The sequence below is a fragment of the Eleutherodactylus coqui genome, chromosome 8 (assembly GCF_035609145.1).
Source record: "Eleutherodactylus coqui strain aEleCoq1 chromosome 8, aEleCoq1.hap1, whole genome shotgun sequence".
NCBI classification, from domain to species: Eukaryota; Metazoa; Chordata; class Amphibia; order Anura; family Eleutherodactylidae; genus Eleutherodactylus; species Eleutherodactylus coqui.
The window spans coordinates 114,244,629-114,265,916 of NC_089844.1; positions in this window are offsets into that span (position 1 = coordinate 114,244,629).

Genomic DNA, 21,288 nt, shown 5'->3' on the forward strand with positions numbered 1-21,288 from the left:
TTTTTTTTACATAAGTTTTACTTATTCTATGAACTGACCTAGATCTACATTCGGGATACGGTATAAGATGTACGGTAGGTGACTGAGAGATGGTATAATGCTTCCAGGATGCTACCTATTAGATGACACCCTAGAGACATTGTATCATCTCCCATTTGCATACTAAATTTCCCAAAGGAGCATGCATGGCCTTTTAAGTTTCCTTACACTTACTAGGTGCTCTCCATAAGGAGAAACTGTACTCCTCCTGACCCAGGTGTAGGCGAATTACATGTAACCAGCACAGAATACTATACAAGATAAGATCCATTTCACACGGCTGTAACATAGCCACATTTTAGAAACTCAACCTCTTTATGGCCGCTACCACACCTAAAACTAAAAGCAAAACTTACAGCAAACTTTAGACAAACCCAACGGTGATCTAAGCCTGGTTCAATAGAAGATAGCAGATCTAGGTATTGTAACCACAATATGGACCCTAAAATCTGTCCATGTTATGACCCGTATAACTGATATAACACCCACATAGTTACAAAATGACATTTTATACGAAAAATATATATTTTTAATATCTAATAGCACACAAATTTTAGTATCGGTCCATTTTCCAGTTTTGCTTCTCTCTTGTCCCCTGTGGCTATGTAAGGGTGGTGGTATTTTCTCGCTTAGCTGCATGAATAAGCTTCAAGCAACTGAATATGTGAGATTGCTTAATCTCCTGAGAATAAATGACAGTGCCCATGCTGGTGCTCTGCTCTCAAGATGCCTCAAGAATCACCTCTCTATGGCTAGAGCACCATCTTAAAATTCCTCTAATCCTTTGTCCTCACACAGCATCCGTCTGTGGAAAGTAACGCTTGTCGGAGTCTGCAACCACAAGAAATGCATTAGATGTTCAGTACAGCATCACCAGTGAATCCTGCCATAGGAAGTTATCAGTTCCTGCCCTGCCGACTCCCTCTTTTCATGTAACTCTCAATAATTGGATATATGATGTGTGTATTTTAGAGCTATAGGGGAAAGTTTTCTTATTAAAGTTTAATGACCCAAATATTAACTATTTACTATTCAAAGAAGATGTAAAACATACACTATCTATCTATCTATCTCATATCTATCTATTTATCTATCTATCTATCTATCTATCTATCTATCTATCTATCTATCTATCTATCTCCTATTGCACAATTACAACTCTCCGCATGCCCTGATTCTACAAGTTCCAACATGCTTTGACAATGTAAGGTGTGAAAGGAACCCCCTCCCCTAAAAAAAAACAGGTTTTTTCTACTGAAGAGGAAACTGAAGTCAATACTGCCCTTTAAGATCATGAGCCACGTTAAAGGGGTTTTCCAAGCAAAGTCTATTGATGACTGTATTGCCCAGTTTTTTTGTGTTTGAGGTTCTGTTACGCCTTTAAAGAAGGACAAGGAGTTAAATCTAATGCAATTGTATTAATAGAATGAGCTGTTATACCGCTGCATATAGTAAATGATATTGGTTACACTCTAGCAAAGAATAGGTACTTAGTTACCTACTTACACATCACCAAGGGCTGTTACAAGCATCATCTGTCAGGAACATCAGCTGGGGAAGCACCAGCGAAGACAAAGAACCCCTGAGAAACACCTGGTGGATGTCTCCGGCCATGGGTACAGAGCTTCTAACTCAATTGGAGCTCCCCAGCTTATATTACACTCAAACCAAGTGCTTACATATCAATGCTGACATGTTGCTTACCGAAACCATCGCACCTTGTAGTGGCCAGTTGCAAGGGAGTCAGGATCACAAGACTTAAGCCTCAGGCAAGAATGGCACTATGACCGGATGCTTTCAAGGACCTAGGAAATCTACAATAAGCTACCTACAAAGCGTAGTTTATAGAAAGTATATACATGGCTGAAACCATGCAAAATGGAGGCTACAAATAGCTATCTTAACCACTATTATCACAATGACCTATCCTCAGGATACATCATCAATAGTTGTTCACCAGGGACCCACCACCCAGGATTCGTCAGTGCAATAGGGGCAGACATCGTCATCAGTGTCAGAGGTGGAAGAATCATAGAGGGCCTCTGACACCAATGTCGACATCTGGTACTGCTGCATTGAGGATACCTCATCAATAGAATTTGCCTGGAGAACCCCTTTAATAATATGATGACAGACATAGTCTATTATGGTCAACAGAGGCTTACAATTGCAATTAATGTAGCACCCTGCCTCATTTAGTAAATGTATATACTTATGGTAGCCAGGAAAGATATTTGATGCTGTGCCTTTATAGTAATAGAATTAAATAATAGTATAAAAGCAAAGACTGGTAGGTTCTCCAGTGCTTGATTTGGCCATGCCCAACCAACATGGTGCTGAGCAATCTCTGACCTCCAATGCCATGATTGATGGGGAATCACACTGTGGTTGGTCTATTACAGCATGAGAACATATATGTGAAGAGGCTCTGTGTTGCTCATGTTGACCTGGGGGCAGACTATATAAGGGACAATCTTTCTTGCCAAACATTATTTGGGTATTTGGCATTTTCTAGAAATAGTGTTTTGCGCACTAACGGGGAGTCTGGAGCTACAGCAGAGATCTGAAGGAAGCTTTGGGGTAGATCTCATAGGCCTTATGGGACATTCAGAATGTGGTTTAAAGATGTAGAAGAATCTGCAGTGAAATCCACATTTATAATTTAATGTAGTAACATAGTATGTTAGGCTGAATAAAGACAAATGACTATCCAGTTCAGGCTATTTCCACACACCATGTTGATCCAGAGGAAGGCAAAAAAAAACAATGAGGCAGAAGCCAGTTTACCCCATTTGGGGGAAAAACTTCCTTTTCGACTCCATAATGGCAGTCAAAATAATCCCTGGATCAACATTTGATAGTTCCTACCCAACTCCAAGACCTGGATCAACAACCCCGCTGGTTATTTAATGTCTATATCTTGCAATGTCGTAGCACTCCAAAAATATGTCTAGTCACTAGAGATGAGCGAGCGTACTTGCTAAGGCAAACTACTCAAGCGAGCAGTGCCTTATGCAAGTACCTTCCCACTTGTCTCTAAAGATTCGGGTGCCAGCGGGGTAGAGCGGTGAGTTGCAGGAGTGAGCAGGGAGGAGCGGGGGGGGGGGGGGGAGAGTGAGAGAGAGATCTCCCACCCGTTCCTCCCTGCTCTCTCTCTCGCCTCTCCCCGGCACCCGAATCTTTAGAGACGAGCGGGCAGGAACTCGCATAAGGCACTACTCGCTCGAGTAATTTGCCTTAGCGAGTACGCTCGCTCATCTCTACTAGTCACCTTTTAATCTGTATGTTAACTTGTGCATTTTTCACACTTTGTCATATTTACATAATGATTTTAATGTGAAATTGGCGATTTTCAGCGTGGAATCCACCCCAAAAAATGACATGTCACTTCTTTCTTTCCACAGCACAGTTGATAAAAACACAAACAAAAGAAAATTTTTATGTGAATGACAGCATGTTTTTTTGGATTCTAAAAGAGTAGTGTATTATAAGTAGATTTGTACAAAATTTTGCACAAAATTCATGCGCTATTCAATGCCAAAATCCATCGTTTGCATGACGCTCATGAGAGCTTTTGCTCAGTTTATTTGGCCACTCATCCCATATAATAGAGGAGATCACAGCTCATTCTTCTGACTATATACTTATGGTCTGCAGTTTATTTAATCTAGAAAGCAATGATAAATAAACTGTTCACCCAGCAGGCAGAAATGGTATAGCCTATAGCTAATGCTGTGTTGATGCATTATGGGATTGATTTTAAAGAAAGAGCAACATTTTCACCATCAAGATGCTGCCTGATAAGTATCAAACAGGAGGCTGCTCTGCATGAAAGCGGCTGCAATACACACAGGAGACCTCCAGAGTGTGACAGGCAATGAAGTGAAGCGGGCAGGGATGGAAAAATGTATTTTAGCAGGAGTGGCCTTATAGCATTTGGTACATCGCTGAGGAACTACCAGCAATGCCAGGTTGGCTTTTCCAAATGTTGTAAGTTGAACTGTTATTGCAATGCTTAAAAGACTGTTCCTATGCCATGGAGAAGACTGTTGTGCATCCCTGTTCTGTGATTTTCTGCAGTAAAGCTAGTTATTAATGCAACAGACTTGTGTCTGCACCATATTATATCAGCTGCGGCTGTATGAAATTAATTCAGGGAAAAGAAGCTCAATGCAAAGTGCAACAATGTTGCAATAAGCTTTAATGAGAAGAGGTGTTTCTATGCTTTGTGTCTGCAGTGCTATATGCTTGTAGACGTTCCCCTAGCTCTGCAATCAGTAAGCGGACATCTGTGCATTCCTGTGCATCTGTCCATCTCTTCCATGCATGCAAGAATAACTCTACTTCTGTCGCGTCTGGTATGTTATGACACATGAAGGCCAGCGCCACGTTTGCTGTGGGATTGCAACATATTCTTTTTGATGACATTTTTTGTGATGAGAACAAGTGACACATGTATTAAAGGGACCTGCCATCTCTTCTGAAATGTCAGATTAGTAAATGCTTATATATTGCAACATTGTTTCTGAGAATGTTGCATTGTGTGGTTCCTCTGTTATGTTTCCTGGAAATGTAAAATTATGAGGACCATCCTCGTTAAAAGAAAGTGTCCATGCAGAATTGCAATGGCGTGGCCGTAGTAATGACTGAAACTCGTAGAAGGGTGAAGACATAATCAAAAGATTAATGGTGACTTATGCTGTCACTGAATTATGGTCCATCAAGCCTTTTAGTGTCTACAGCATTCTGTAGCATTTAACCTGGATTTACACCAATTCTATGTGTATCTGTGCATGCATTTGTGCCGCGTTTATGCATTTCGTGCATTGTGTATTTGCATGCACAACTGCATTTTTTACTGCACTTCTTTGTGCTCACAAGTTTCAGTCCATCAAAAAGCCAGTCCACTACCATGGACGGGCCAGGCCGTGCTTCTGGACATATGGCTCACATTATAATAATCTCAAATTTTCTCTTTATTTATAGTTTCTTTGGGGGGTGGGAGGATATTTGATCACTGTTGGGAATTAATCGTTTACATGTTTTTCTATCATTTTGTGTAATAAATGTTAGCTTTGCAATGTTTTGTGGTTTCATAAATTTTTGGGCAGCCTACACATCTGCGGCAAGGAATCTGTTTTCTGGCCACATTATGGAAGCAGGAAAGGGGACTCCCCTGAGCTGTTGAGCAGATGCTGCCCAACAGCACGTCCCAGTGATACTCGCTTCTGTGCTGTTACGCAGCCAGTGCATGCGCTTACACTGAATGATCATTGTAAAGTTTCCCGCATGAACGCAGGATTCTAAACGATAATCATTCATTGTCGTTCCATGTAAACAGGGCATACGTCTTCACTGGGGTAAGGGGAGGACGTTAAACACCACTGTATAATGGCCCACAAGGAAAAAACAGCACAAATTTTTAATTTGTATGTATTTATTTGGAAAAGCAAACAGGTAATGAGGCATTGGTTAATATTTTAGCCAAAGAATGCCAAAAAAAATGTTTTTTTAAGTCTAAACAACTCTGGATATTTTGGCAAGAATATGTAAGCTCACAACCCACGTCAAGGGTCCTCATTCTCTAGTAAGTCCCTAACTAAAACAAAAACTAACTACAAAAAACCTGAAAGCCATATAAAAAATAAAAGATGACGCGATTTGGACAGTTCAGATTATCTGTCTCCTTGTACAGAGTCCATTTGCCATGGGACCTCTCCTTCAGGGCATAGGAAGTAGTACACGAAGGTGTCTCTGACTCAGTGTCCAGCTAATGCAGGCCTACCCTGTGGGGTCTCATCAACTACAACAACCAGGGAAGATGCTGCAATTTGATCATCTCTTGCAGTCCAACCCGTGCCGTTGTCCCAGCAAAATTATGCAGAACCATTACTGCTTGAATTACCGCACACACATTATCAGGTTCCATCTGAATAGTGCCCAGGGAAACTCACCACTTACTGGTAAGAATCCCAAAGGGACATTCAACAAAACACCAAGCCCATGTGATAATTAAAAACCTGTCTTCTGGTGTCTAACCCTCTGCATCATTCATGTGCAACTATGCTCTGTAGTGGCAAGCGTAGTTGCGCATATGCCCATATATTTTTGCCCTTAAGCAGGCATAAAAACTATTGTTGGCTCGTTCGCTAATAGTTCAGTTTAAACAGAAATCATTCAGTCCCTCTCATTCGCTATACAGGAACTGAACAATGCTGAACGATTCCTGTTTGAACCAGCCAACGATGCATCTGCCTGTCTAAACAGGCTGCATGAATGCAAATGAGTTAGTGGTGACGTCACTCGCTTGTTCAAGCGAGAATCGTCTCATCTAGAAGAATCCTAAGAGCATAGATGTAATGAGCAATGACCCCTCTACCACGTGGGGCATTTGGCAAGAGATGAAGAATATTCATTCCTGTTACTTGGGTCTTGCTACACCACTTTTTACGATAATAGCAAGCCAATTACAGCATTCTATGGTTTTAGCAGGCAGCACACAGCATTGTCCTGCATTATGTTTACATTGCTTGTTCTTGAGGAATTATTGATGATTTCCTAAGAACACTGGTAACAGAATTAAAATCCATTGTTATGTCCCTCAGAAACCGTATCCTGTAGATGCTAGAGGCAATTTTGCCTATTTGTTACAAAGTATCTTTAGAAATCTATTACATTTTCTAGCACTGAGCGTTTTGTTTGTTAAGGGTAGCAAATCTGCAGAGAGCACTTAGCTATATAATTGTTATGGAACATGATGGTAACTGCAACATGACAGGTGTACACGGTGGATTATTACGTTAGAGCGCAATGCTACAGCAATCATTTATACTACTATTAAAGAGCATTCCAGACTAACATAGAACAAATCCCCAGAAGCCATAAATCTTTGAGTTGCCCTCTGCTGTTAAGTTAGTAACAATTATATTCAATGGTCTCTAAGTTGTATCAGCTTTTGGGAAACATGGGTATGTTGCAGTCAATATGGGTATCAGTATAGCTCCCATGGGAGTTGTCACTAAGATTTCTTATTCTACTGATGCTTTCTTTCAGCTTTCCTAGAAAGCTGGATAGCTGCCACTGAGCAACTGTAATGGCAGCCATGCTGGTTACCACCCAGTTCCTTCAAATATAGTACACAGATATAGTTAAGGATGCTTGTACATGGAATGATATAATTGCAAAAATCGCAGTATCGTTTGAATTTGAAGAATAATCGTCCAGTGTAAACACGGTCAACGATTCACCGATGAATGGTAAACCGTTTGTTTATCGTTCATCATTCTTTTTAATGCGATTGTTCTTAGTAAGAGAAACCAAGTAATCTTGTAGATATGATACCTTTTAATAATACTAATAATAATCATTATTTGTATAGCGCCAACATATTCCGCAGCGCTTACATAGACAGGTGAAATACAGAAAGACAAAAGTACAAAAATTACAGATCCATGGTTACATAGTAAGTTGATGAAAACAATAGGGGTAAGGGTCCTGCTCCAACGAGCTTACATACTACAAGTAATAGGGTGATACAGAAGGTAAAGGGCTGGAGATGTGCACGGTATGGCGAGGTGGAGAGTGAGGGATGCTATACACAGACAATGGTCAGACATTTAGCCGTGTGACGGCAGGATCAGTATGACTGCAGGAGCAGTTTATGATGGCTATCAGGGATTGCAGTCAGTAGGTCAGGGAGCATGTTATCAGGCAGCGTACAGAGGGGTTTGTTTAGGGAATGCGGTATGCCTCCCTGAAGAGGTGCGTTTTTAGAGCACACCTGAAGTTTTTCGAGTCCTGGATTGCCCGGGTATCCTTTGGTAGTGCGTTCCAGAGGACTGGTGCTGCTCTGGAGAAGTCTTGGAGGCGGGAGTGAGAAGTTCGAATTAGAGGGGTGTGCAGTCTAGTTTCGTTAGCAGAGCGGAGAGCCCAGGTTGGGTGATGGATTGAGATGAGGGAGGCAATATAGGGGGGCGCTGCGCTGTGGAGGGCTTTATGGATGAAGGTAGTAAGTTTAAATTGAATTCTGTATTTAACGGGCAGCCAGTGCAGTGACCGGCACAGGGCAGAGGAGTCTGAGTAGCGGCTGGACAGGAATATGAGCCTGGCTGCTACATTCAGGATGGATTGGAGAGGGTAGAGTCTGGTGCAGGGGAGGCCGATCAGCAACAAGTTGCAATAATCGAGCCGTGAGTGGATGAGGGCAACAATAAGCGTTTTTAGCGTGTCTATGGTGAGAAAAGAGCGGATTCTTGCGATGTTCTTGAGGTGCAGGTTAATGACTAACAAAAAATACTTGATGTTATAGCGAGCTTTCCAACCTACCCATAGTTCTTCCTTAGGCTTAATGAAATACATCCGAAGAAGCATGCATATATACACACATACATATGAAAAAGTACACACATGGTGTGATTAATTTGCACTTAAAACAATACCAGAACTGGATGAGTAGAGGAGTAAATACTTAATTAGTTCACAGATAAGGATATGAAAGCTTTATGGTCTCTAAAGTGGTGTTAGGGATAGCATGTTATCTTTGCTATAAACTTCTCATATTCTCCAATGTTGTATGAAGCCTCTTGAATTGTTGATGCTTCTCTTGACTGTGTTGCTCAGTATCTCCACTGATCAACTCTGTCCTGGGCCAGCGGGCTTGTGCACTGAGCTGCAGGAAGCAGACAGTTTTGTTCCCACTGTATTAGCCCAGCTTTGTATTGCAGGCCAGGTTTCCTTTGAAATTATGCCCCGCTGCTCTATTATTGACAACTAGAGTTGAGCGTATGTACTCTGGTGAGCTTGATGCTCGTTCGAGCATTAGCGTACTTGATGGTGCTGGAACGAGCATCAAATCGCGTTCAACCCCACCCCAGCTTTTGGCCCCTCCCCACCGTGACGCAGCGCGCGTCATTTGAAAATTTTTAGTCTGGCAGGAAGGGAAATGGAGAGAGAGAGAGAGAGAGAGAGAGAGAGAAAGCTCGTGACCATGCGTCCCACATACAAAAATGCTCGAGTCTCCCATTGTAGTCAATGGAGTTCGTTACTCGAATAGAGTTCTCGAATTTTACGAAAAGCTCGACTCGAATAACTCGGACCCAAGCATTTGGGTGCTTGCTCATCTCTATTGACAACCTATCTTAAGGATAGATCATCAATATGTACAACTGAGCAACTTCTTTAGCTTTGGCTCCCTAGTGACATAAATGTGCAGAGGACCATTATGTGCTTCTGTAAGGCACCACCATAAAGAGCTAAAGTGTTGCTGTGTCAGTGACTGAGAGATGTGCTAAAGTTTGCACTAAATTACCACATATGCCAAAATATTTTTCATATTTTGGCATGGTCAAACAGAACATGCCTAGTGGATGATTACTGATTGGTTAAGGCTCTCAGATGAAAGAACAATTCTAATTATGCAACAGGAAGAGTGCAGAGGAAAGTAACTTGAACTTTAGATGCTTCAGAGTACAGAGAGGGAAAGGAGCGGCTGCCTGTGCAGTGGAGAGTAGCAGTGCCAGAGAGGGACTGAAGGCTGAAGTGAAGTGACTGTGTAGGGAAACAGCATGCACTGCATGAAGGGACTGAAGTCCACTCCCCACCAGGAGCCATCAGAGAAAGCAGCTGCACTACAGCCCCAACCTGGTGGGGACAGCTGAGCCATGATGACGACAACAGAGTTCTCTTCTCTAGGACAAGTTTGGGTCAGTAGTAGCAGTGACTCCTACACAATGCGACCGTAAGTGAGGCCGTTCTCAATACAAACACTAGGTGTGCACTAGGCCTGCTAATGGAGTTAGGGCTAATATCACAGACACTGGATTTTGTGCAACTTTTGAGTGCTCAAACCTGCTCATGGGCTGTATTGTTTAAAGAGACATTGCAAAGGTATACCACATTGGGGTGTAAACTTTTAAATGGGTTGTAAATGAAATACTCTGCATTTCTTTGAACTGTACTAATATTGATAGAGTGCTATTGATTCTGCTTACAATATACTCCTGTTACTATGGTTTGTTTCCAAAGGCTTATTATTCTTAGGTATGCACCAGCTTAGCTGTAGATAGTGTTGGGCCTCCTGCACACAGGCCGATTTGCATTGCGAAATGCAGAGCGGGATTCTGCCTCCGGATTCTGCAGCAAAACCAGCCCCTAGCATGCTATGGCAAAACGTGATTTCCTGTCCACAAACGGAAATCGATTCAGATTTTCTGCATACTGTGATTTTCTGCGTGCTATGTGCGGCCGGCTTGCATTTAAGTCAATGGAAGCAGTCCATCCTGCGCCCATTCTGCAATCATCATTGAAGAATAGTCACGTCGGCCGGCACTTCAGAAGCAAAGGAGAAGACGGCGGAGAGGTAGGCTGGGGTCACCGGCTGGGCACCTGGTCGAACTCCGCTGCGGGAATCCCGCATGCGGCATTCGACCCGCCCATGTGCAGGCGGCCTTAGCGGAATCTACAGCAAACGTTAATTGCTTACTTGCTATCATACCTTTATTTACTTGCATTCCTCTGTTCCTGAATTAATATAGCAAACTCCTGAACCTGTTTCGCGATGCTGACCCCCACGACACTTGCAATTGCTCTAATTGGCTCAGCTGCATATGTGCATCATATAATTATTCTTAAGGGTTTTCAAGATCTTTATTTGCTATCAATTCAGAGTCATCTTCATTGTTTACTTCTAGTAGATAACAATCTGTACTGATCATGTAATGGATGAAGGTGCACGACTCATTACAAGACAGTTCTAATAATTGTACTGCAACTGTAAAGGAGCTGAGTGCCTGACCAGGACAGATTAGTAAACATTGAGGGTTTCCATTGAATTCCAGCAAGCAGAGATCTTGAAAACTTTGAGGAACTGAAGGTTTATAGGATGATTGAATAAACCAGAATATCTCTATAATCTATAATTGTGTTTCATAGAGAAATGATAACCTTTAATTGCCTCCTAGTTTCGAAGTTTTGCAATTGTTTTCAAGAATTTCTAATTATCTACAGTAAACAAACTTTCTTCACTCATTAGGGATCTCAGTGTACACTGCTTAAATATATACCTTTCAATTTATTAACTGTATGCCGTGATGTTAGCAATAGAAAATCTGAATTTGAAATGCTTCATTAGATGCGACTTCTCATCAAGGCATGCAAAACAAAAGGCTGAACTTTTCATAATTGCTTTGTGAAATTGTCATTTTATAAATGCAATTTAGAAGTGGTTGTATTGCTGCAGAACTCAGATAAAAACCTCGTTGGAAATGTTTTACATAAATAAATCAATTAACTTCAAAAAGAATCAGTGTCAGATGGTTTGCTAGATGACTGCTTAACAAAACCCATAAATAAAGTAAACCGTGCCTCTTCCCATTGTGTCAGCAATGGAGCTGTAGAGAAAAATCACAAAGGAGAGATTAAAGGAAATTTATACCACTACTATGTAAAACAAAGCAGAAACTGATTTGCCTTAACTTGATAGCCCTAAATACACATACATGTCCATACACACGAAGGCACTGCACTTTGTATAGTCACTGACTGACGAAGATGTGAAATTCAGTAGTATCACAATATGTACACCAAATAAACAATGGTTGGCATTAACTCATTCTTTCCATTTCCATCGATAAGAGAAGCTTCCAGTTATTCCCATTCATGATCACTACAGTCTCTACCTGATCTAGTGGTTGATGAAACAGAATCATATAATAAATTATGCTGTGACTGATAAAGAAGAGTAGTCAGGGGTGTCCGGGATTGGAAAAAGATCAATAGTAGCCATTAGGACAAACATTTGTAGGGGGGACCTCACTATACTTCTGAGACCCTGACCATCTATAGTTGGTAAAAAGCATCGAAGAGAAAAAGTACTAGCGCTCAATGGTTTTTCCGTGTTTAAGGGAAATGCATATGGTATAGAAAATGCAGAACTTACTTCACAAGGGGGTAGTGAAGATCACTGATTTTCCCCTTAAATCCAAAAGTGCTTGCAAGCAATCAATAAAAAGTGGACTTGCGCTCCTAGGAGGAGACATATGTCAGAATAAGAATAGACCAATTGAGCTCACCTGGTGTGGAGCCCATCAGCGACAGGACTCCACATGTTAGGTCCAGATAAGGTGTAAATCCTCTTGAGTAGATCCTGCTAAGGTTGAATGAACCAGGAGAGCAGCAGAAGGAGCCAATCCATGGACAAACAGCCTTGGTAGAAAACAGTGTATACAAGGAAAAATCACTGTCACTCAGTGTACCCAAAGAAAAATCCTTGCACTACTTAGCGTCAAAAAGGGGGACTTGAAGAGGGGGAACATAACAAAAGCAAAATCCAACCTCACCCCAAAATAATATCTAATGAGGAAGCAAGAAAATATGGTGTATTCAACTTGTCCGACCATCTATTAACATATGGAGAGTTAGACCTACTTGGTAAAGGTCTTTCATATAGTCCATCATGGGGCCCAAATCTGTTGGATCTATTTATGGATCTCAATAAATATATCATAAAGCTAACTTTACAAAGATACTTCAACATCAGGAAAACTAAAGATTTAGAGAATCCGATTGGTGCAAGTACTTCACAACAACAACCATCATCATCCTCTCCCATAATGGATATGGATACCTTATTACATGCATTATTTAATGAACCAATAAGCACAGAGTTAAAACCTAAGAGCACTTTCTACCCAGTCAAACCTAGAGGACATTTTATCGAAACGGTTTACTGCAAAGTAATGAACAATTTCAAGAAACTCAATCCCCATGAATTTGTTTCCGACAATTTAAAGGGGTTGTCCCGAGGCAGCAAGTGGGTCTATACACTTCTGTATGGCCATAATAATGCACTTTGTAATATACATTGTGCATTAATTATGAGCCATACAGAAGTTATAAAAAGTTTTTTACTTACCTGCTCCGTTGCTAGCGTCCTCGTCTCCATGGTGCCGACTAATTTTTGGCCTCCGATGGCCAAATTAGCCGCGCTTGCGCAGTCCGGGTCTTCAGCAGTCTTCTATGGAGCCGCTCGTGCCAGAGAGCGGCTCCGTGTAGCTCCGCCCCGTCACGTGCCGATTCCAGCCAATCAGGAGGCTGGAATCGGCAGTGGACCGCACAGAAGAGCTGCGGTCCACGAAGACAGAGGATCCCGGCGGCCATCTTCAGCAGGTGAGTATGAAGACGCCGGACCGCCGGGATTCAGGTAAGCGCTGTGCGGGTGGTTTTTTTAACCCCTGCATCGGGGTTGTCTCGCGCCGAACGGGGGGGGGGTTTAAAAAAAAAAAAAAACCCGTTTCGGCGCGGGACATCTCCTTTAAATACATTTCAAAAAGGTATACTAAAAAGTTGGCAGCAAATAGAAATATAACCATCAAAAAAGCAGATAAAGGTGGAGGTGTGGTTATATTAAATAGCCAGTTTTACTATCAAGAGGCTATGAACATCTTAGAAAATCAAGAATACTACAAAACCCTTCCCACCAATCCAGGTATTGATACTAAGAAAGCTCTCTTTTCATTTGTGCAAGAAGCTTTTGATCAAGAATGTATCACTAAAGGGGAAAGAAATTTCATCTGTATAGTCTCTCCGGAAACACTGTATTTTTATTACTTACCAAAAATCCATAAAGCTCTCATTAATCCTCCAGGTCGACCCATTATAGCAGAAATGGGGTAATTTATCTGACTATGTGGGGTAATTTATCTGACAGCTGCAGAAATTTGTAGTAAATTTACCCACATACTTAATGGAATACTAAACATCTATTGAATATGATTAAACATTTTGAATGGAAAGATAGATATTATTGGGTAACACTAGATGTTAAGTCTCTTTATATAAATATTCCCCATGAAAAAGGGTTAGAGTCAATTAGACACTTTCTCGACTTTGACCCACTAATGCCAAGGAATCAAAAACAATTCATAATTGAAGCAATTCATTTCATTCTCACGCACAATTATTTTACTTATAATAAGGAATTTTACATCCAACAAAAAGGGACAGCAATGGGCACTAAATTCGCCCCGTGCTACGCAAACCTTTATATGGGCCTCTTCGAGGATATGTATATGAACCACCCATCCATTGCTTTCCCCAAGAGATACATCAATGATGTTTTGATCATATGGGATGGTCCATAAAATATGATTCAAGAGTTTGTTCAATCTATTAACTCTAACAATTGGGGCCTCAAATTCTCAGAAAATTTGAGAAAAGTCAAGATTGTCTCTTTAGATCTACCGCTCTTTTCCTCTGGCACACTTAGACAGACAAAAACCCACTTCAAAACTGTCGCAACAAACAGCTCTCTAGATTTCACAGTTGCCATTTGAAAAAATGGAAAATAAATGACACAATTCTGCCGTCTGAGAAGAAACTGTTCAAGGAACTCAGACTATACCGAACCAGCTGCCCTTCTGAAAGCCCGCTTTAGGCAGAAGGCATATCCGGAACATCTATTAGAATCAGCTATATCAAAAGACCAGAAACAAATACCATCTGGAGCTTTAGAAACCAACAGTGAGACAGAAGTAAAAGTAGAACAGAATAACACAAAACCAAAAACGGAGAGAAAAAATCTATTTGTCACAAAGTATAACACACAACATAATAAAATCAAGACAATCTTGAGTAGTCACTGGGAAATACTGGAAGGTGACCCATTCCTTGTAGAACAGCTTCCAAATAGACCATAACTATAACTATATCTGTGGAGCATACAAGTGCAGGGTAAAAAATTGCAAGTGTTGTGCTAACATTAGTTTTTGTTTTTTTTAAAATCCAAGTTTTATTGAATTTTTAACATAGGGTACATAACAAAGTATACATTGGTAGGTCAGTGACAGTAGTATCCTACGAACAAGCGACAGAATTTGCGACATATAACCACTGAGCCTGATCCGACCTTTGTACATACAGGAAATCAAATCTCGACGGACTTATAGACAAACAAAGACATACCACAGAGGGGGGTGGGGGTGCGGGAAGGTCGACAGGGGGGGGGAGGGGGGTGTAATATAGGTGTGATCTGTGCTGGGGTTTGCACTCCTTGCTAAGCGCCTCACATCGAATAACCCAACCGAGACCCCTCACCCCTATCTCTCCACGCGTGAGGGATTAGCGAGAGAGCTCTGAGCGTATCCTGTGCCATAAGCCCCAGGTTTCAAGAAATTTCTCATGGGAACCATTTGACCAGCTGGAGACTTCCTCCAAGTTGCAGGTCCGGTCCATTCTATCCCTCCACTGAGAGAAGATGGGAGGAGACCTCTGTAGCCACAGAGGGGGGATAAGTGCCTTGGCTCCATCTATTGCGTGAGCTAATAGTCTGTGCCTCAGAGGGTTAAAATCCCCAGAGGGCCTCCACAAGAACATCACCTCCGGAGTCAAAATAAAATTGGGTAAGATTCTTTTTAGCGCAGCCGCTATCTCCTGCCAGAAGGTCGACAGGAGAGGACAGGACCACCAGATAGGGAGGTATGAGCCCACATCACTTTCGCACCTCCAACATTTGCTGTCAGGAGCAAGCTTGTGGTCGGCCAGCCACTGCGGGGTCCTATACCAGCGGACTAGTAGCTTGTAGTGGGCTTCTTGATTGATGATGCACGATGAGAGCCCATATGCGAGCTTTAGAATTAGTTGCGTGTCCGAAGAGGATAAGGTTATATTAAGTTCTTTCTCCCAGGAGGAGATGAACGCGGGCTTATAGGGAGGGGCAGGTGGGAAGCAAAGCTTGCGTAGATAAGCGATTCTTCCAGTGGACGCGGTGTTGGACCCTACTGCCTTCTCAAAGGCTGTGAGGGGTCTTGTGGATGTAAAGGTTTTTTTAAAGTCTTTAATTGTTCCTGCAATTTGGGCTCGTTGTAGAAAAGGCAGGGGTCGGTCGGGCAGTAGAGACTCCACTATCTCCCCAGGGTTTAGGTGGGACAAAGACTGAAGCTCTCCAATGGTCTTGTTACTTAATTTTTGCCATAGCCTGATCGAACAAGGGTCCTGTGGGAGGCCCAACAAGGCGGGAAGAGAACATAATGGGGAGATTGGGGAGGGGGTTGGTGCTAGTACCTCGACTCGAGAGTTCCAGGCTTCACAGGGGCCCCTCAGGAGTATATTGAAATTCCTATTTCTGTAGGTGGCTTTTTTAGGGTACCACAAGGTCTCCAACATCGTTGGGCCATACATGGCCGAGATCATCCGGAACAGGAAGGGGTCTCCCGTTGGTCCGGACAACCTCACCCAGCAGCTGATGTGTGATGCGACGTAGAAGTCAGAGATGCACGGCAGGCCCATCCCTCCCTCCTCTCTTCTCTTTATCAACAGGCTGTACGGAAGCCTGGAACCCCTTTGTCTCCAAATATACTTAATGAACATCTTGCGGAGGGTATTGAAAAAATTTGCTGGTAGGTGGATCGGGAGCAACCGGATCTGATAGAGGATAATTGGGAGTATATAAGATTTGATTATGTTTCTCCTGCCGAACCAGGAAATATAGGGGAGATCATAATTGTGTAGCAGAGCTTTAATTTTGGAAATTAAGGGTGGGAAGTTGGCTGTGAAGAGATCCTCTACCTTCTTTGTCAACTTAACACCCAGATAGTCTATTGCTGTGTTGGACCAGGAGAACGGAGAGCCCGACATCAGATTCGTACAACGGGCCTTTGGGATCGAGACGTTGAGGACCGTCGATTTATTAAAATTTATTTTGAAGTTTGAGAGCTTCCCAAACCGTTCCAGGCATGTGGTGAGTCTGGTAAGACCCGTCTCTGGGTTAGTGATGAGAAAGATGATATCATGCGCAAAAGCGGCTGCAGACAGAGACCGATCTCCTATTGTGAGTCCCCGTATCCCCTGATCCAACCTAATGGACTGGAGTAAGGGCTCCAAGGCTAGGATGAATAGGGAAGGGGATAGAGGGCAGCCTTGGCGTGTGCCATTTTTTATTTCAAAAGGGGGGGAGAGGATGTTATTTATTTTTAATCTAGCAAAAGGTTCGGCATATAGGGAGAAAATGGCCTCTACGAAGGAGGGGGGGAAGTTGAAGTGGAGAAGGACCGATTTCATATATTGCCAGTCAACTCTATCAAATGCCTTTTCGGCATCGGTGCTTACTAAGGCGAGTGGGATTCTGTTAGCGTGGGAATAATGCATTGCGTGAAGAATACGGATACAATTGTCCCTCCCCTCCCTTCCCTTCACAAACCCGGCCTGCTCCCTCTCCACCAGATACGGGATGTGGGCTTCCATACGCCTAGCGAGGAGTTTGGCCTATAATTTGGCATCCAGATTAATTAGAGAAATGGGACGGTAGCTGCCGCAGATCTCCGCATCTTTATTTTCTTTCAGAATTAGCGTGATGTGGGCCTCCTGACTTTGTCTCGGGAGGGCACCACCTACTAGAAGAGCATTGAACAGATCTGTGAGGCGAGGCACCAGCGTGGGACGAAAAGATTTGTAATAAATGAGGGGCAGGCCGTCTGGGCCAGGGCTTTTGCCCGGGGGGGAAGAGTTCAGGATCTCCTCCACCTCCGTTTCCGTAACTGGGGCCAAGAGTTGGTTGGCTATTTCTGGGTCTATTTTGGGAAGAGAGAGCTTTTTTAGGAATTCTTTTATTTGTTTATCGGATTTATCCAACTCATTCTAGTCACGATGTGGGCGTAAATTGTAGAGTTGGGAGTAAAAGTGTTGAAATTCGGCCGCGATGTCTTGGGAGGAGGTGACATGAGTGCCTAGGTGAGTTTTTATTGAGTCGATTTGGTTCCTGGTGCGAGCTTTTTTTATCATAGCGGTCATATACTTGCTACCCCTATTCCCTTGGGCAAATGCAATATGTTTAAGATATAGACACTTTTTATTAAATCTTTTTTCTAGGCAGATATTTAATTCCTTTCTGGTGTCCGTGAGTTTGGATAGGTTTTCTTTAGTGACGGAAAGTTTAGTAGTGTATTCCAATTTGGCTACACGCTTTAGGAGGGCATCTATTTCTTTTTGTTGCCTTTTCTTTTTCCTCGCTCCAAGAGCTATCAGGATGCCTCTGATAAACGCTTTATGCGTTTCCCATACCACTGGGACCGATTGATCACCGCCCCCGTTAAGCTCAAAAAATTCCTTTAGCTGTTTGGAGATCTCAGATTTGTCATCCTCGGAGTCAAGGAGAGAGGTATTCAACCTCCAACACCACTCCCGTGGGGAATTACTTAGGGGTCTGAGGTCAACGTGCAGCGTGCGTGATCGGACACAGTGGTGGTGGCGATAGAGGAGTCCAACAACCCCGGGAGAAAGGAGGAGGCTATGAGGAAATAATCTAACCTCTGGAAAGAGGCGTGGACATGTGAGAAGTAAGTGAAATCCTTAGTAGTGGGTGAGCATTGACGCCAAGCGTCGATCAAACCCAACTCCGAGATGCATCTCTGTAGGCGTCTCAGTTTTGGGTGAGATATTTGGGAGCGCCCGACTGAAGAGTCCAGTAGGGGGTTTAGTGTCAAGTTCACGTCCCCTCCCAGGATGATAGGGCCCACCGCAAATTCCCTGAGAGTTTCCAGCTGGCCTAACAGCCAAGCTACTTGGTTGGAGTTAGGGGTGTACAGGTTGGCGAGGGTAATCTGAAAATTATTTAGGCGTCCTCTCAGAAAGATGGCCCTGCCCTCCCCGTCTGTGTGCTGAGCCTCACACTTGAATGTGGTGGACCTATGAAACAATATGGAGACTCCTTTTGAGGCAGATGTCGGGTGGGGGTTGTGGAAGCCCTGGGGGAACTGTCTACCCGGTAAAGAGAGGCACTTACCCTCCTTGAAGTGGGTCTCTTGTAGGAAGGCGATCTTGGTGCCGTACCTTCTCAAAAGTTGTGCTATGTTGTGCCTTTTGAAAGGCGAATTCAGCCCTCTAACGTTAAACGAAGATAGGCGGAGGCGGTCATCCGAAGCTGGAGGTGGAGGAGGCATCGTTCAACCAAAGAGCGCGCTACTGTAGCTAAAGAAATCGAAGTGCACAGTAAGACACCAGGTAAATTCACGATAAGGGGTGTGGGAGGTGTGGGCGGCGGTAGGTGGGAGTTAGGAGAGAAACACTAAGGGAAGGTGAGAGACACAGCAGGGAGATAACACTAAAATGAATAACACAAAATTAAAGATAGAAAGACCAATTTGTCCTAGGACGGTCAGTGGGGGCGATGTGCAGAGCGGTGCCCACCCCGATCCCGAGTACTGGGGCTCACGGATAATTAGGCGGAAACCGCGATGCACAGAACCTGCCCTGGACGACTCCTAAGGACCATTTAAAGAGAAAAAGAAAAGAGCTCTTAAAACCAGCTATGCGCAACGAACTTGCATTGATACAGGGAGAGAGAGAGGGGGGGGGGGTAGGTCAGGAGAGGGAATGGGAATAAGTCAAAGAAAACATCGAGGCAACCGTCGGCTGGCATTCTTTGGAGGCGACAGCGGGCTCCACCGCGGTGTGCCGGCCATCCCCGGGCAGGAGAGGTCAGCGGGGCCAGACCCAAAGTTCAAACACGGACCCTTGGTGGGCCCAAACACGAACAGTCCAACAACGGGGCAGCAGTCTCGGTTTCGCGGAACCGAGGGCAGGGCGGGAGAAAGTTTAAACCCGATCCATGGCCGGGTAGAGACGTTTCCTCAGTCTCCTGCTGGGGTGGGGTCGCGACTCTTTTTCTTCTTATTTTTTGGTGATTTTGCCGGGGGAGCTGAACCCCATGCAGAAGCAGAAGGCAGATTTGTAAATTTTGGCAACTCCGGCAAAGGGAGCCAACAAGGCAGGTCTAGCGGCTCTATCTCCAGAAACTGCCAACATGCTTGGAGGTCCTCTGGATCACGAATATTCAGTCGCCGTCCTTTATGGGAAATGCCAAGGCCGAAAGGAAACAGCCAGGCATATTTAATCCCCCTCTCTCTCAGGACATCAAGTAGTGGACGGAGAAGGCGACGCTTGGCAAGGGTAGACGGGGCCAGGTCCTGGAAGATCTGTATAGAGGCGTCTACGTATTTCAGATCCCTGTGATTTCTGGACGCTCTCAAGATGGCGAAGGCGTCCTGGAATGAGAGGACTTTACAGATGACGTCTCTTGGGGCTCTGTATTCGCAGGGGGGGGGGGGGTCTGAGGGCTCTATGGACCCTTTCGATTGTGATAGGGGCTGCTCTCTCCGGGCCAAGAAGGAGTGTAAAGATTTCTTTAGTTACCTTGTGGAGGCAGTCCACAGCCCATGACTCCGGGAGCCCCTTGATGCGTACGTTGGAGCGCCTGTTTCTATTCTCTAAATCCTCCTGCATCAAGAGGGCTCTGTTGATGTGATCATGGTGTTCACGCAGGGTGCGCTCTACCTCCGTGGCGTGGGTAACAATAGCGGAGGAGGAAGACTCCAGGTCCTCCACTCTTCTCCCCAGGAGCTTGATATCTTCTTTAATCTCTCCCAGTTCTAACATGATAGGGCTCAGGGCTTTCATGATGAGGTCTTTCATGAAGCCTCTGGATACAGCCTCTCCATCCTCGCTGTCCGAGGCAGCCCCCACCCCCTCCTCCTTACTGAGAGTTGCAGCCGATAGCTGTGCCGGCGCCATCTTTGCTGGGAACAGCGGAGAGCGGGGACTCTTCTCCTTCAGATAGCGCTGCATATCTGACTGTCCTCTGCTCACCCGCGGTGTCCCTGAAGGCTCCGGTCCTCTCTCCCTCCCGACTCTTCTCATTCTCGCGCTGCTAGAAGCTGCTAGCGGTCCTATAACGGAGTTCTGCCGCAGGAGCTAACCTCTCACACGGCCATTCGCCTCAGCGGCCAGGCTCCGCCGTTGTGCTAACATTTGTAACAAAAGAAAGGAAATAATATTAAATGAGCCAAATAATGATGTAACTGATAACATGTGGATCCAAACAAACACCGCTAAAATATCCATAATGGATACCTAAAACATAGGGTGTCAAGACACTTTGCAAACTATCACGAAAAAGATGCTTCACTAATGCGGATCACCAAAATCGAACAAATTCTTGAGGGCCAATTTAATGTTTGGGGTCTACATGTTTGATACGTTACAACCTGACGGACTAAATGAAGTATTTGAAAAGTTTTAAGGAAAGGGATTTTATATTTTTACATTTACAGTGTTCAATGTTAACCCTTTCCAATTCTCTGTCTGACATCTGAAGATATTGTGATTGAAGGCTGTGCAGCTCTGATGTTGGAAGACGTCCGGCAGGGTATTCTTACTGTATATTAATAGCCACTCTGCTGTCAGGGGTTTCTCCAGCATGTC